Source organism: Mytilus californianus, unplaced genomic scaffold, assembly GCF_021869535.1.
Source record: "Mytilus californianus isolate M0D057914Y unplaced genomic scaffold, xbMytCali1.0.p SCAF_12, whole genome shotgun sequence".
Taxonomy (NCBI): domain Eukaryota; kingdom Metazoa; phylum Mollusca; class Bivalvia; order Mytilida; family Mytilidae; genus Mytilus; species Mytilus californianus.
The window spans coordinates 3,413,482-3,426,943 of NW_026262604.1; the positions used below are offsets into that span (position 1 = coordinate 3,413,482).

Consider the following 13,462-nt stretch of genomic DNA (forward strand, 5'->3'; position numbering starts at 1 on the left):
AAATGCGCCTTTATATTGAACGGTTTCTGCTTCCGATATTTACAACCTGGTAAAATTGTGTGAGCTTTGAATACTCTCCTGTCAGGCTGTCAGCTGAATCATATTAATCATATGTTGACACAATCATAAATGTATTAGGCTCGGCAAGAACGCTTTAATATATAGCTTAATTTTAGCTTGTTATACTAAGTCCGATGTGGTCTAGTGGTTAGGATTTCTGGTTTTCACCCAGACGGCCCGGGTTCGATTCCCGGCGTCGGAGCTTTAATTTTTTTGTGATCGGGTGAAACATGTAACATTTCATGAAAAAGATGAAAAAAGGATTCACAGAATCATCTAAGCGAAATAAATTGCAATTAATTCTCGCAGCATATATTATCATGCAGTTTGCATCTTCCACAGTGATGTGCCTTCAAGTGTCAATGAAACCGAGACCGGAATGAGATGGGTGACCATCACACCTACATAAGAATGTTCTTTCGCAAATAATGATTTTCTGTTTTAAAGTCATGTTGATGTTTATGCATTTCTTGTCATTTAGTCTGTTGTTATGACATCATCCCATCGGGGTATAAGTTAGATACAATAACTTAATTTCCTGTGTTTGCTACTCTAGCTCTACGATTCCTCTCCACTACTTAATCGCAGAACAGGAGCTATTCACTCCTGGCACACTTATACAGTGCGTTATCAACAATTTATTTGTATAGTGTTCAAGATTGACCTCTGAAGAGAGAGGAGTATATTTGAAATGATAGTATCAGATAAATTTCTCTTGGCGTGAATTTACATGGATGCACAACTATCCATGGATGATACAGTTATGTGCCGCGTACTCTATTGGCCGCTAATCAATTGAAAACTTTGAAAGAGACGAAAAAAGAAATGCATCGGCCGGGAATCGAACCCGGGCCGCCCGCGTGGCAGGCGAGCATTCTACCACTGAACCACCGATGCTTATAACTACTTAGTGTTTAACTTGATCATATATGGACACATGTTACCTGATATGTATGGTATATAGCATGTTAATCATACTGACGTTGTCGGCAGAAACGCGACACAAATATATTTGACAAGAGGAAATCGACGTTAATTTAGATCCCATCTGTTCAGCCGCAGTGTAATCGCAGCTCGTGGTTGAAATATAATGACCAGAAATATGCTACTGTCGGCTTCGTGTATAATTTGAAACTTACCGTGGTTAAAATCGTGATATGAAAAGGGGGAGGGATAATTAATCAAGTCTTTCAAAGGAGAATTAATAGCGAAATGAAAAATTCTGTAACGTGACATGATTTTCAGTTGTGGTTTCATATGGCAGACACATATTAGTCATTGATTCAACTGTATAGTCGACTCAGTATGGCACATATATATGTTTGAATGCATTATTATGCTGAATAAATGCGCCTTTATATTGAACGGTTTCTGCTTCCGATATTTACAACCTGGTAAAATTGTGTGAGCTTTGAATACTCTCCTGTCAGGCTGTCAGCTGAATCATATTTATCATATGTTGACACAATCATAAATGTATTAGGCTCGGCAAGAACGCTTTAATATATAGCTTAATTTTAGCTTGTTATACTAAGTCCGATGTGGTCTAGTGGTTAGGATTTCTGGTTTTCACCCAGACGGCCCGGGTTCGATTCCCGGCGTCGGAGCTTTAATTTTTTTGTGATCGGGTGAAACATGTAACATTTCATGAAAAAGATGAAAAAAGGATTCACAGAATCATCTAAGCGAAATAAATTGCAATTAATTCTCGCAGCATATATTATCATGCAGTTTGCATCTTCCACAGTGATGTGCCTTCAAGTGTCAATGAAACCGAGACCGGAATGAGATGGGTGACCATCACACCTACATAAGAATGTTCTTTCGCAAATAATGATTTTCTGTTTTAAAGTCATGTTGATGTTTATGCATTTCTTGTCATTTAGTCTGTTGTTATGACATCATCCCATCGGGGTATAAGTTAGATACAATAACTTAATTTCCTGTGTTTGCTACTCTAGCTCTACGATTCCTCTCCACTACTTAATCGCAGAACAGGAGCTATTCACTCCTGGCACACTTATACAGTGCGTTATCAACAATTTATTTGTATAGTGTTCAAGATTGACCTCTGAAGAGAGAGGAGTATATTTGAAATGATAGTATCAGATAAATTTCTCTTGGCGTGAATTTACATGGATGCACAACTATCCATGGATGATACAGTTATGTGCCGCGTACTCTATTGGCCGCTAATCAATTGAAAACTTTGAAAGAGACGAAAAAAGAAATGCATCGGCCGGGAATCGAACCCGGGCCGCCCGCGTGGCAGGCGAGCATTCTACCACTGAACCACCGATGCTTATAACTACTTAGTGTTTAACTTGATCATATATGGACACATGTTACCTGATATGTATGGTATATAGCATGTTAATCATACTGACGTTGTCGGCAGAAACGCGACACAAATATATTTGACAAGAGGAAATCGACGTTAATTTAGATCCCATCTGTTCAGCCGCAGTGTAATCGCAGCTCGTGGTTGAAATATAATGACCAGAAATATGCTACTGTCGGCTTCGTGTATAATTTGAAACTTACCGTGGTTAAAATCGTGATATGAAAAGGGGGAGGGATAATTAATCAAGTCTTTCAAAGGAGAATTAATAGCGAAATGAAAAATTCTGTAACGTGACATGATTTTCAGTTGTGGTTTCATATGGCAGACACATATTAGTCATTGATTCAACTGTATAGTCGACTCAGTATGGCACATATATATGTTTGAATGCATTATTATGCTGAATAAATGCGCCTTTATATTGAACGGTTTCTGCTTCCGATATTTACAACCTGGTAAAATTGTGTGAGCTTTGAATACTCTCCTGTCAGGCTGTCAGCTGAATCATATTTATCATATGTTGACACAATCATAAATGTATTAGGCTCGGCAAGAACGCTTTAATATATAGCTTAATTTTAGCTTGTTATACTAAGTCCGATGTGGTCTAGTGGTTAGGATTTCTGGTTTTCACCCAGACGGCCCGGGTTCGATTCCCGGCGTCGGAGCTTTAATTTTTTTGTGATCGGGTGAAACATGTAACATTTCATGAAAAAGATGAAAAAAGGATTCACAGAATCATCTAAGCGAAATAAATTGCAATTAATTCTCGCAGCATATATTATCATGCAGTTTGCATCTTCCACAGTGATGTGCCTTCAAGTGTCAATGAAACCGAGACCGGAATGAGATGGGTGACCATCACACCTACATAAGAATGTTCTTTCGCAAATAATGATTTTCTGTTTTAAAGTCATGTTGATGTTTATGCATTTCTTGTCATTTAGTCTGTTGTTATGACATCATCCCATCGGGGTATAAGTTAGATACAATAACTTAATTTCCTGTGTTTGCTACTCTAGCTCTACGATTCCTCTCCACTACTTAATCGCAGAACAGGAGCTATTCACTCCTGGCACACTTATACAGTGCGTTATCAACAATTTATTTGTATAGTGTTCAAGATTGACCTCTGAAGAGAGAGGAGTATATTTGAAATGATAGTATCAGATAAATTTCTCTTGGCGTGAATTTACATGGATGCACAACTATCCATGGATGATACAGTTATGTGCCGCGTACTCTATTGGCCGCTAATCAATTGAAAACTTTGAAAGAGACGAAAAAAGAAATGCATCGGCCGGGAATCGAACCCGGGCCGCCCGCGTGGCAGGCGAGCATTCTACCACTGAACCACCGATGCTTATAACTACTTAGTGTTTAACTTGATCATATATGGACACATGTTACCTGATATGTATGGTATATAGCATGTTAATCATACTGACGTTGTCGGCAGAAACGCGACACAAATATATTTGACAAGAGGAAATCGACGTTAATTTAGATCCCATCTGTTCAGCCGCAGTGTAATCGCAGCTCGTGGTTGAAATATAATGACCAGAAATATGCTACTGTCGGCTTCGTGTATAATTTGAAACTTACCGTGGTTAAAATCGCGATATGAAAAGGGGGAGGGATAATTAATCAAGTCTTTCAAAGGAGAATTAATAGCGAAATGAAAAATTCTGTAACGTGACATGATTTTCAGTTGTGGTTTCATATGGCAGACACATATTAGTCATTGATTCAACTGTATAGTCGACTCAGTATGGCACATATATATGTTTGAATGCATTATTATGCTGAATAAATGCGCCTTTATATTGAACGGTTTCTGCTTCCGATATTTACAACCTGGTAAAATTGTGTGAGCTTTGAATACTCTCCTGTCAGGCTGTCAGCTGAATCATATTTATCATATGTTGACACAATCATAAATGTATTAGGCTCGGCAAGAACGCTTTAATATATAGCTTAATTTTAGCTTGTTATACTAAGTCCGATGTGGTCTAGTGGTTAGGATTTCTGGTTTTTGATCGATCGAGTGGACCTTGATGCGAACGGACGTACATTTTGTCAAAAGTGAAATTACACTCTGTTTATATGTTATTGCTCGGATTTCCAAGCTAGATAAAGGATTAATGTGATTCTGACTTGTAACAGTAGTAAGTCTTTTTCATTATATTGCAAAATTTCGTCGTAAAGTAACATTTGTAGACACGTAAACATCATTGTGTAAGAAGAGGTCCCGAAGGGGAATTTATTAGGATTTTTATTTTTTATTTCATCATGGAAAGACTCCCGTCATTATTGACTAGCACGATACAGAATGCTTGTGAACAATTTCGTAACATTACATTTACAGTGCACGGAGAAAATGATAAAGCCAGAATTTCGATTATGTTTACTAATCAAGAGAGTATCAAAAGTAAGCGTAAATCCAATTCTACAAATAAACGTGACAATAAAAGACTGAGGGAATATACTGAAAACAATAGTGACACTATAATAACAGAATGTGCCACAAATGCTCAGTGTTCAAATAATGCAGATAATTGTGTCGAATTAGTTAGCGATATGGACGTTCAAATTACCCCGAATGGCACCCCAACAACGTTAACAGGTGAAATTCAATCAGCTGAGAATGTAAATATTGATTTGTGTGTATACAATACAGGTAAATCGCCTGACTTATCGGAATGTGTAAACAATAACAAAGATGTAAATAAAGCTAAAAACGCATGTTCAGTGGACAATATTGAAGAAATTAAAGTAGCCAAAGAATATTGGAAATTGGATGATGATTCTGATTTCTTTTCTACTTTTAAGTTCCGTAAAGCGAAAGATAGAACATGTGTCAAATCGCCGGCTACAAATATTTGTGTTAAAACGAAAGAAATTAACAATTCAAATAAAAGAACTGAAGAAAGTGAAACAGATGATTCTGATATAAAAATCGTACATGATGCAAGTGATGATGAAAAATGTGATTTGATTTCCAAATTTGTCCTGAAAAAAAGTAGGAATAGAATTGGTCAACTGATATGCAAAATTGAAAATACGGGTAGACTAATTATTTTTGATATGGACCAAAACACATACGAAGAACTAACTAGCAGTGACCGATATTACAAAAAGTTCAATACAGTATTGACACAAGACTTCAGTGATGTTCGTGAAACGCAGTATATGAATGCTGAAATTGAACAGGCAATACTTCAAATGATAGACTATGCTAAAAATAAAAAATTGTTGTAAATAATTTGTTGGTAAATATAATTTTTGTGAGCATGCGCGTATGTATTTGTAAGATTGAGTGTATGCTAGTTTTTTTTTTGCCTGCGGAATTTTTTATGACTGTTTTCTCATAAACATTGTTTTACATTGATGAATATCAACGTTTTGATCGTGAATTCGCATGGTGGAATGGAATCCAGCCCCGTACGAACATTTGATTATTTCGTTTCGCTTTTCGTCACTTTATTTACTGAAAACAAAGACAATTATCAGTTAATTTTATGTTTCATTTTGTATTCTGCGTAGGTTTCTAATATAAATTGAATGATTGAGCTGCATGAAAGATTAGTGTGAGGTAGCATGATAGTATAGGGACTTGATGTTTTCATAAATATGTTGTAAATTGATGTAGAAGATAATAATGATTTGTGCAATAAATTTTATCAAGATAAAAAAAAAAAAGGATTTCTGGTTTTCACCCAGACGGCCCGGGTTCGATTCCCGGCGTCGGAGCTTTAATTTTTTTGTGATCGGGTGAAACATGTAACATTTCATGAAAAAGATGAAAAAAGGATTCACAGAATCATCTAAGCGAAATAAATTGCAATTAATTCTCGCAGCATATATTATCATGCAGTTTGCATCTTCCACAGTGATGTGCCTTCAAGTGTCAATGAAACCGAGACCGGAATGAGATGGGTGACCATCACACCTACATAAGAATGTTCTTTCGCAAATAATGATTTTCTGTTTTAAAGTCATGTTGATGTTTATGCATTTCTTGTCATTTAGTCTGTTGTTATGACATCATCCCATCGGGGTATAAGTTAGATACAATAACTTAATTTCCTGTGTTTGCTACTCTAGCTCTACGATTCCTCTCCACTACTTAATCGCAGAACAGGAGCTATTCACTCCTGGCACACTTATACAGTGCGTTATCAACAATTTATTTGTATAGTGTTCAAGATTGACCTCTGAAGAGAGAGGAGTATATTTGAAATGATAGTATCAGATAAATTTCTCTTGGCGTGAATTTACATGGATGCACAACTATCCATGGATGATACAGTTATGTGCCGCGTACTCTATTGGCCGCTAATCAATTGAAAACTTTGAAAGAGACGAAAAAAGAAATGCATCGGCCGGGAATCGAACCCGGGCCGCCCGCGTGGCAGGCGAGCATTCTACCACTGAACCACCGATGCTTATAACTACTTAGTGTTTAACTTGATCATATATGGACACATGTTACCTGATATGTATGGTATATAGCATGTTAATCATACTGACGTTGTCGGCAGAAACGCGACACAAATATATTTGACAAGAGGAAATCGACGTTAATTTAGATCCCATCTGTTCAGCCGCAGTGTAATCGCAGCTCGTGGTTGAAATATAATGACCAGAAATATGCTACTGTCGGCTTCGTGTATAATTTGAAACTTACCGTGGTTAAAATCGTGATATGAAAAGGGGGAGGGATAATTAATCAAGTCTTTCAAAGGAGAATTAATAGCGAAATGAAAAATTCTGTAACGTGACATGATTTTCAGTTGTGGTTTCATATGGCAGACACATATTAGTCATTGATTCAACTGTATAGTCGACTCAGTATGGCACATATATATGTTTGAATGCATTATTATGCTGAATAAATGCGCCTTTATATTGAACGGTTTCTGCTTCCGATATTTACAACCTGGTAAAATTGTGTGAGCTTTGAATACTCTCCTGTCAGGCTGTCAGCTGAATCATATTTATCATATGTTGACACAATCATAAATGTATTAGGCTCGGCAAGAACGCTTTAATATATAGCTTAATTTTAGCTTGTTATACTAAGTCCGATGTGGTCTAGTGGTTAGGATTTCTGGTTTTCACCCAGACGGCCCGGGTTCGATTCCCGGCGTCGGAGCTTTAATTTTTTTGTGATCGGGTGAAACATGTAACATTTCATGAAAAAGATGAAAAAAGGATTCACAGAATCATCTAAGCGAAATAAATTGCAATTAATTCTCGCAGCATATATTATCATGCAGTTTGCATCTTCCACAGTGATGTGCCTTCAAGTGTCAATGAAACCGAGACCGGAATGAGATGGGTGACCATCACACCTACATAAGAATGTTCTTTCGCAAATAATGATTTTCTGTTTTAAAGTCATGTTGATGTTTATGCATTTCTTGTCATTTAGTCTGTTGTTATGACATCATCCCATCGGGGTATAAGTTAGATACAATAACTTAATTTCCTGTGTTTGCTACTCTAGCTCTACGATTCCTCTCCACTACTTAATCGCAGAACAGGAGCTATTCACTCCTGGCACACTTATACAGTGCGTTATCAACAATTTATTTGTATAGTGTTCAAGATTGACCTCTGAAGAGAGAGGAGTATATTTGAAATGATAGTATCAGATAAATTTCTCTTGGCGTGAATTTACATGGATGCACAACTATCCATGGATGATACAGTTATGTGCCGCGTACTCTATTGGCCGCTAATCAATTGAAAACTTTGAAAGAGACGAAAAAAGAAATGCATCGGCCGGGAATCGAACCCGGGCCGCCCGCGTGGCAGGCGAGCATTCTACCACTGAACCACCGATGCTTATAACTACTTAGTGTTTAACTTGATCATATATGGACACATGTTACCTGATATGTATGGTATATAGCATGTTAATCATACTGACGTTGTCGGCAGAAACGCGACACAAATATATTTGACAAGAGGAAATCGACGTTAATTTAGATCCCATCTGTTCAGCCGCAGTGTAATCGCAGCTCGTGGTTGAAATATAATGACCAGAAATATGCTACTGTCGGCTTCGTGTATAATTTGAAACTTACCGTGGTTTAAATCGCGATATGAAAAGGGGGAGGGATAATTAATCAAGTCTTTCAAAGGAGAATTAATAGCGAAATGAAAAATTCTGTAACGTGACATGATTTTCAGTTGTGGTTTCATATGGCAGACACATATTAGTCATTGATTCAACTGTATAGTCGACTCAGTATGGCACATATATATGTTTGAATGCATTATTATGCTGAATAAATGCGCCTTTATATTGAACGGTTTCTGCTTCCGATATTTACAACCTGGTAAAATTGTGTGAGCTTTGAATACTCTCCTGTCAGGCTGTCAGCTGAATCATATTTATCATATGTTGACACAATCATAAATGTATTAGGCTCGGCAAGAACGCTTTAATATATAGCTTAATTTTAGCTTGTTATACTAAGTCCGATGTGGTCTAGTGGTTAGGATTTCTGGTTTTCGATCGATCGAGTGGACCTTGATGCGAACGGACGTACATTTTGTCAAAAGTGAAATTACACTCTGTTTATATGTTATTGCTCGGATTTCCAAGCTAGATAAAGGATTAATGTGATTCTGACTTGTAACAGTAGTAAGTCTTTTTCATTATATTGCAAAATTTCGTCGTAAAGTAACATTTGTAGACACGTAAACATCATTGTGTAAGAAGAGGTCCCGAAGGGGAATTTATTAGGATTTTTATTTTTTATTTCATCATGGAAAGACTCCCGTCATTATTGACTAGCACTATACAGAATGCTTGTGAACAATTTCGTAACATTACATTTACAGTGCACGGAGAAAATGATAAAGCCAGAATTTCGATTATGTTTACTAATCAAGAGAGTATCAAAAGTAAGCGTAAATCCAATTCTACAAATAAACGTGACAATAAAAGACTGAGGGAATATACTGAAAACAATAGTGACACTATAATAACAGAATGTGCCACAAATGCTCAGTGTTCAAATAATGCAGATAATTGTGTCGAATTAGTTAGCGATATGGACGTTCAAATTACCCCGAATGGCACCCCAACAACGTTAACAGGTGAAATTCAATCAGCTGAGAATGTAAATATTGATTTGTGTGTATACAATACAGGTAAATCGCCTGACTTATCGGAATGTGTAAACAATAACAAAGATGTAAATAAAGCTAAAAACGCATGTTCAGTGGACAATATTGAAGAAATTAAAGTAGCCAAAGAATATTGGAAATTGGATGATGATTCTGATTTCTTTTCTACTTTTAAGTTCCGTAAAGCGAAAGATAGAACATGTGTCAAATCGCCGGCTACAAATATTTGTGTTAAAACGAAAGAAATTAACAATTCAAATAAAAGAACTGAAGAAAGTGAAACAGATGATTCTGATATAAAAATCGTACATGATGCAAGTGATGATGAAAAATGTGATTTGATTTCCAAATTTGTCCTGAAAAAAAGTAGGAATAGAATTGGTCAACTGATATGCAAAATTGAAAATACGGGTAGACTAATTATTTTTGATATGGACCAAAACACATACGAAGAACTAACTAGCAGTGACCGATATTACAAAAAGTTCAATACAGTATTGACACAAGACTTCAGTGATGTTCGTGAAACGCAGTATATGAATGCTGAAATTGAACAGGCAATACTTCAAATGATAGACTATGCTAAAAATAAAAAATTGTTGTAAATAATTTGTTGGTAAATATAATTTTTGTGAGCATGCGCGTATGTATTTGTAAGATTGAGTGTATGCTAGTTTTTTTTTTTGCCTGCGGAATTTTTTATGACTGTTTTCTCATAAACATTGTTTTACATTGATGAATATCAACGTTTTGATCGTGAATTCGCATGGTGGAATGGAATCCAGCCCCGTACGAACATTTGATTATTTCGTTTCGCTTTTCGTCACTTTATTTACTGAAAACAAAGACAATTATCAGTTAATTTTATGTTTCATTTTGTATTCTGCGTAGGTTTCTAATATAAATTGAATGATTGAGCTGCATGAAAGATTAGTGTGAGGTAGCATGATAGTATAGGGACTTGATGTTTTCATAAATATGTTGTAAATTGATGTAGAAGATAATAATGATTTGTGCAATAAATTTTATCAAGATAAAAAAAAAAAGGATTTCTGGTTTTCACCCAGACGGCCCGGGTTCGATTCCCGGCGTCGGAGCTTTAATTTTTTTGTGATCGGGTGAAACATGTAACATTTCATGAAAAAGATGAAAAAAGGATTCACAGAATCATCTAAGCGAAATAAATTGCAATTAATTCTCGCAGCATATATTATCATGCAGTTTGCATCTTCCACAGTGATGTGCCTTCAAGTGTCAATGAAACCGAGACCGGAATGAGATGGGTGACCATCACACCTACATAAGAATGTTCTTTCGCAAATAATGATTTTCTGTTTTAAAGTCATGTTGATGTTTATGCATTTCTTGTCATTTAGTCTGTTGTTATGACATCATCCCATCGGGGTATAAGTTAGATACAATAACTTAATTTCCTGTGTTTGCTACTCTAGCTCTACGATTCCTCTCCACTACTTAATCGCAGAACAGGAGCTATTCACTCCTGGCACACTTATACAGTGCGTTATCAACAATTTATTTGTATAGTGTTCAAGATTGACCTCTGAAGAGAGAGGAGTATATTTGAAATGATAGTATCAGATAAATTTCTCTTGGCGTGAATTTACATGGATGCACAACTATCCATGGATGATACAGTTATGTGCCGCGTACTCTATTGGCCGCTAATCAATTGAAAACTTTGAAAGAGACGAAAAAAGAAATGCATCGGCCGGGAATCGAACCCGGGCCGCCCGCGTGGCAGGCGAGCATTCTACCACTGAACCACCGATGCTTATAACTACTTAGTGTTTAACTTGATCATATATGGACACATGTTACCTGATATGTATGGTATATAGCATGTTAATCATACTGACGTTGTCGGCAGAAACGCGACACAAATATATTTGACAAGAGGAAATCGACGTTAATTTAGATCCCATCTGTTCAGCCGCAGTGTAATCGCAGCTCGTGGTTGAAATATAATGACCAGAAATATGCTACTGTCGGCTTCGTGTATAATTTGAAACTTACCGTGGTTAAAATCGTGATATGAAAAGGGGGAGGGATAATTAATCAAGTCTTTCAAAGGAGAATTAATAGCGAAATGAAAAATTCTGTAACGTGACATGATTTTCAGTTGTGGTTTCATATGGCAGACACATATTAGTCATTGATTCAACTGTATAGTCGACTCAGTATGGCACATATATATGTTTGAATGCATTATTATGCTGAATAAATGCGCCTTTATATTGAACGGTTTCTGCTTCCGATATTTACAACCTGGTAAAATTGTGTGAGCTTTGAATACTCTCCTGTCAGGCTGTCAGCTGAATCATATTTATCATATGTTGACACAATCATAAATGTATTAGGCTCGGCAAGAACGCTTTAATATATAGCTTAATTTTAGCTTGTTATACTAAGTCCGATGTGGTCTAGTGGTTAGGATTTCTGGTTTTCACCCAGACGGCCCGGGTTCGATTCCCGGCGTCGGAGCTTTAATTTTTTTGTGATCGGGTGAAACATGTAACATTTCATGAAAAAGATGAAAAAAGGATTCACAGAATCATCTAAGCGAAATAAATTGCAATTAATTCTCGCAGCATATATTATCATGCAGTTTGCATCTTCCACAGTGATGTGCCTTCAAGTGTCAATGAAACCGAGACCGGAATGAGATGGGTGACCATCACACCTACATAAGAATGTTCTTTCGCAAATAATGATTTTCTGTTTTAAAGTCATGTTGATGTTTATGCATTTCTTGTCATTTAGTCTGTTGTTATGACATCATCCCATCGGGGTATAAGTTAGATACAATAACTTAATTTCCTGTGTTTGCTACTCTAGCTCTACGATTCCTCTCCACTACTTAATCGCAGAACAGGAGCTATTCACTCCTGGCACACTTATACAGTGCGTTATCAACAATTTATTTGTATAGTGTTCAAGATTGACCTCTGAAGAGAGAGGAGTATATTTGAAATGATAGTATCAGATAAATTTCTCTTGGCGTGAATTTACATGGATGCACAACTATCCATGGATGATACAGTTATGTGCCGCGTACTCTATTGGCCGCTAATCAATTGAAAACTTTGAAAGAGACGAAAAAAGAAATGCATCGGCCGGGAATCGAACCCGGGCCGCCCGCGTGGCAGGCGAGCATTCTACCACTGAACCACCGATGCTTATAACTACTTAGTGTTTAACTTGATCATATATGGACACATGTTACCTGATATGTATGGTATATAGCATGTTAATCATACTGACGTTGTCGGCAGAAACGCGACACAAATATATTTGACAAGAGGAAATCGACGTTAATTTAGATCCCATCTGTTCAGCCGCAGTGTAATCGCAGCTCGTGGTTGAAATATAATGACCAGAAATATGCTACTGTCGGCTTCGTGTATAATTTGAAACTTACCGTGGTTAAAATCGTGATATGAAAAGGGGGAGGGATAATTAATCAAGTCTTTCAAAGGAGAATTAATAGCGAAATGAAAAATTCTGTAACGTGACATGATTTTCAGTTGTGGTTTCATATGGCAGACACATATTAGACATTGATTCAACTGTATAGTCGACTCAGTATGGCACATATATATGTTTGAATGCATTATTATGCTGAATAAATGCGCCTTTATATTGAACGGTTTCTGCTTCCGATATTTACAACCTGGTAAAATTGTGTGAGCTTTGAATACTCTCCTGTCAGGCTGTCAGCTGAATCATATTTATCATATGTTGACACAATCATAAATGTATTAGGCTCGGCAAGAACGCTTTAATATATAGCTTAATTTTAGCTTGTTATACTAAGTCCGATGTGGTCTAGTGGTTAGGATTTCTGATTTTCACCCAGACGGCCCTGGTTCGATTCCCGGCGTCGGAGCTTTA

At 36.7% G+C, this 13,462-nt stretch overlaps 13 non-coding genes across 13 annotated transcripts; 6 read left to right on the forward strand and 7 right to left on the reverse strand.

The window, feature by feature from the left end:
* The first annotated feature begins 190 nt into the window (after positions 1-190).
* On the forward strand, positions 191-262 carry Trnae-uuc (transfer RNA glutamic acid (anticodon UUC)). Its single transcript has one exon. It is a non-coding gene; the product is annotated as a tRNA-Glu (tRNA).
* A 624-nt stretch (positions 263-886) lies between these two features.
* On the reverse strand, positions 887-957 carry Trnag-gcc (transfer RNA glycine (anticodon GCC)). The gene has a single exon. It is a non-coding gene; the product is annotated as a tRNA-Gly (tRNA).
* A 638-nt stretch (positions 958-1,595) lies between these two features.
* On the forward strand, positions 1,596-1,667 carry Trnae-uuc (transfer RNA glutamic acid (anticodon UUC)). Its single transcript has one exon. It is a non-coding gene; the product is annotated as a tRNA-Glu (tRNA).
* A 624-nt stretch (positions 1,668-2,291) lies between these two features.
* Trnag-gcc (transfer RNA glycine (anticodon GCC)) lies at positions 2,292-2,362 on the reverse strand. Its single transcript has one exon. It is a non-coding gene; the product is annotated as a tRNA-Gly (tRNA).
* A 638-nt stretch (positions 2,363-3,000) lies between these two features.
* On the forward strand, positions 3,001-3,072 carry Trnae-uuc (transfer RNA glutamic acid (anticodon UUC)). Its single transcript has one exon. It is a non-coding gene; the product is annotated as a tRNA-Glu (tRNA).
* A 624-nt stretch (positions 3,073-3,696) lies between these two features.
* On the reverse strand, positions 3,697-3,767 carry Trnag-gcc (transfer RNA glycine (anticodon GCC)). The gene has a single exon. It is a non-coding gene; the product is annotated as a tRNA-Gly (tRNA).
* A 3,014-nt stretch (positions 3,768-6,781) lies between these two features.
* Positions 6,782-6,852, reverse strand: Trnag-gcc (transfer RNA glycine (anticodon GCC)). Its single transcript has one exon. It is a non-coding gene; the product is annotated as a tRNA-Gly (tRNA).
* Positions 6,853-7,490: 638 nt separating this feature from the next.
* Positions 7,491-7,562, forward strand: Trnae-uuc (transfer RNA glutamic acid (anticodon UUC)). The gene has a single exon. It is a non-coding gene; the product is annotated as a tRNA-Glu (tRNA).
* A 624-nt stretch (positions 7,563-8,186) lies between these two features.
* Positions 8,187-8,257, reverse strand: Trnag-gcc (transfer RNA glycine (anticodon GCC)). Its single transcript has one exon. It is a non-coding gene; the product is annotated as a tRNA-Gly (tRNA).
* Positions 8,258-11,271: 3,014 nt separating this feature from the next.
* Trnag-gcc (transfer RNA glycine (anticodon GCC)) lies at positions 11,272-11,342 on the reverse strand. The gene has a single exon. It is a non-coding gene; the product is annotated as a tRNA-Gly (tRNA).
* Positions 11,343-11,980: 638 nt separating this feature from the next.
* On the forward strand, positions 11,981-12,052 carry Trnae-uuc (transfer RNA glutamic acid (anticodon UUC)). The gene has a single exon. It is a non-coding gene; the product is annotated as a tRNA-Glu (tRNA).
* A 624-nt stretch (positions 12,053-12,676) lies between these two features.
* On the reverse strand, positions 12,677-12,747 carry Trnag-gcc (transfer RNA glycine (anticodon GCC)). Its single transcript has one exon. It is a non-coding gene; the product is annotated as a tRNA-Gly (tRNA).
* A 638-nt stretch (positions 12,748-13,385) lies between these two features.
* Trnae-uuc (transfer RNA glutamic acid (anticodon UUC)) lies at positions 13,386-13,457 on the forward strand. The gene has a single exon. It is a non-coding gene; the product is annotated as a tRNA-Glu (tRNA).
* The last annotated feature ends 5 nt before the right edge of the window (positions 13,458-13,462 follow it).